Raw genomic sequence first — 2,712 nt, 5'->3', positions numbered from 1 at the left:
ATCAGATAGTTGTAGATGTGTGGTATTATTTCTGAGGGCTCTGTTCTGTTCCATTGGTCTATATCTCTGTTTTGATACCAGTACCATGCTGTTTTGGTTACTGTAGCCTTGTAGCATAGTTTGAAGTCGGGTAGTGTGATGCCTCCAGCTTTGTTCTTTTGGCTTAGGATTGTCTTGGCAATGTGGGCTCTTTTTTGATTCCATATGAACTTTAAAGTAGTTTTTTCCAATTCTGTGAAGAAAGTCATTGGTAGCTTGATGGGGGTGGCATTGAATCTATAAATTACCTTGGGCAGTATGGCCATTTTCATTATATTGATTCTTCCTATCCATGAACATGGAATGTTCTTCCACTTGTTTGTATCCTCTTTTATTTCATGGAGCAGTGGTTTGTAGTTCTCCTTGAAGAGTTCCTTCGCATCCCTTGTAAGTCGGATTCCTAGGTATTTTATTCTCTTTGAAGCAATTGTAAATGGGAGTTCACTCATGATTTGGCTCTCTGTTTGTCTGTTATTGGTGTATAAGAATGCTTGTGATTTTTGCACATTGATTTTGTATCCTGAGACTTTGCTGAAGTTGCTTATCAGCTTAAGGAGATTTTGGGCTGAGACGATTGAGTTTTCTGAATATACAATCATGTCATCTGCAAACAAGGACAATTTGACTTCCTCTTTTCCTAATTGAATACCGTTTACTTCTTCCTCCTGCCTGATTGCCCTGGCCAGAACTTCCAACACTATGTTGAATAGGAGTGGTGAGACAGGGCATCCCTGTCTTATGCCAGTTTTCAAAGGGAATGCTTCCAGTTTTTGCCCATTCAGTATGATATTGGCTGTGGGTTTGTCATAAATAGCTCATTATTTTGAGATATGTCCCATCAATACCTAATCTATTGAGAGTTTTAGCATGAAAGGCTGTTGAATTTTGTCAAAGGCCTTTTCTGCATCTATTGAGATAATCATGTGGTTTTTGTCTTTGGTTCTGTTTATATGCTGGATTACGTTTATTGATTTGTGTATGTTGAACCAGCTTTGCATCCGAGGGATGAAGCCCACTTGATCATTAAAAATATGGAACACTTCACGAATTTGCATGTCATCCTTGCACAGGGGCCGTGCTAATCTTCTCTGTATCATTCCAATTTTAGTATATGTGCTGCTGAAGCGAGCACACGATCTGTTTTTTTAAACAACTTTGTTGAGATATGATTCATATGCCATAAAATTTGACCTTTCAAAGCATACAATTCAGTGGTTTTTAGCATGTTTGCCAAGCTGAGCAGCCATCATCTCTATCTAATTGCAGAATATTTTCACCACCACAAAAGGAAACCCTGTCCCCATTAGCAGGCCCTGCCCATTCCTCTCTCCCCTTTCCCCAGCCATAGGCAACCACAAATCTACTCTCTATCTCTGTGGATTTGTATATTCTGGATATTTTATATAAATGGAATCATATGATCACATATATGTTTATTTATTTAACTTTTTAGACCATTTCACTTTTATGCTATTGAGAAATGAGGTTCCAAACAGACTTTACTTTCCAAACTGTTTACCTATTGTCCCAGCACTGCTTCTGTGTCCCCTTCACCTTCTTTGGTGATTGGTGATATGTTCTAGTTTTTGCTATCAGCTCTGCTTCTGGGCCCTCAATTCTGCCCCATTGATGTTTCTGTTCAGGATACCTACAGGATGTGAAGTCAGATAGGAGTTGATCTAAATCCCAGATCTCATATGTTAGCTGTGACATCCACTTATTAATTTATCCTACAAATATTTACTGAATTCTATGCCAAGTCTTTTTTTTTTTTTTTTTTTTGAGACAGGGTATCTATTGCCCAGGCTGGAGTGCTGGAGTGAAGTGGCATGATCACAGCTCGCTGAAGCCCCAACCTCCTGGGCTCAAGCCATCCTCCTGCTCAGTCTCCCAAGTAGCTGGGACCACAGGTGTGTGCCACCACAGCCGGCTAATTTTTGTATTTTTTTGTAGAGACAGGGTTTTGCCATGTTGCCCAGGCTGGTCTCCAACCACTGGGCTCAATCTATCCACCCACCTTGGCCTCCCGAAGTGTTGAGATTACAGGTGTGAGTCACCACGCCCCGGCCCAAGTCTTATCCTAGGGACTGGGGACCCAGCAATGCAGATTTGGTCCCTGTTTTAAGCAGAGGGACCAACACAATCTGGCAGGGAAAGTTCCTATGGATAGAAACACAGACACAAACAGCAGCAGTGACAGTGAGGCAGTTTGTATATATTTTCTTTTTATATCTTAATCTTCATAACTGGCCTTAAGGCCCCATTTTCCAGATGAAAAAAAATGAGGTTCAGAGTAGTCAACTAACTTGTCCATTGCAAATTCGTTGCGAGTGGCACACCAGTCTTGGTAAGTGGTAAACCAGGCTGATGTCGAGCCCTTGGGATTAAGCCCTCTGCTATACCAAGGTGAAAGGGCCATAGAGGGCCAGTGAGCGAGAGGCAGGCCAGGAGAAAGGAAGAACAGCTGGTCCAAGGTCTCAGAGCAGGTTCGTTTCTGGGGAAAGACCCCTATCTCTGCTGCCCCAGGCAGAGGAAGACTTGGGCCCTTTGAAAGGAAAATAAAGCCTCGGGATCCCCAAATCACTAAGCCAAGGGAAATATCAGGCTGGGAAATATGTCAGGCAAACCCACCTCCCATTTTATTCCTAAATAAGATAGCTACATACCTCCCTC

The 2,712-nt window shown here is 42.1% G+C and overlaps 1 non-coding gene across 1 annotated transcript; it reads right to left on the bottom strand.

Annotated features, from left to right (window-relative positions):
• Window positions 1-1,064: 1,064 nt before the first annotated feature.
• Window positions 1,065-1,171, bottom strand: LOC112130910 (U6 spliceosomal RNA). The gene has a single exon (XR_002913076.1). It is a non-coding gene; the product is annotated as a U6 spliceosomal RNA (small nuclear RNA).
• Between the last annotated feature and the right edge of the window lie 1,541 nt (window positions 1,172-2,712).

The sequence above is a fragment of the Pongo abelii genome, chromosome 1 (genome assembly GCF_028885655.2).
Source record: "Pongo abelii isolate AG06213 chromosome 1, NHGRI_mPonAbe1-v2.0_pri, whole genome shotgun sequence".
NCBI classification, from domain to species: domain Eukaryota; kingdom Metazoa; phylum Chordata; class Mammalia; order Primates; family Hominidae; genus Pongo; species Pongo abelii.
This window is presented reverse-complemented; position numbering and strand designations above follow the sequence as displayed.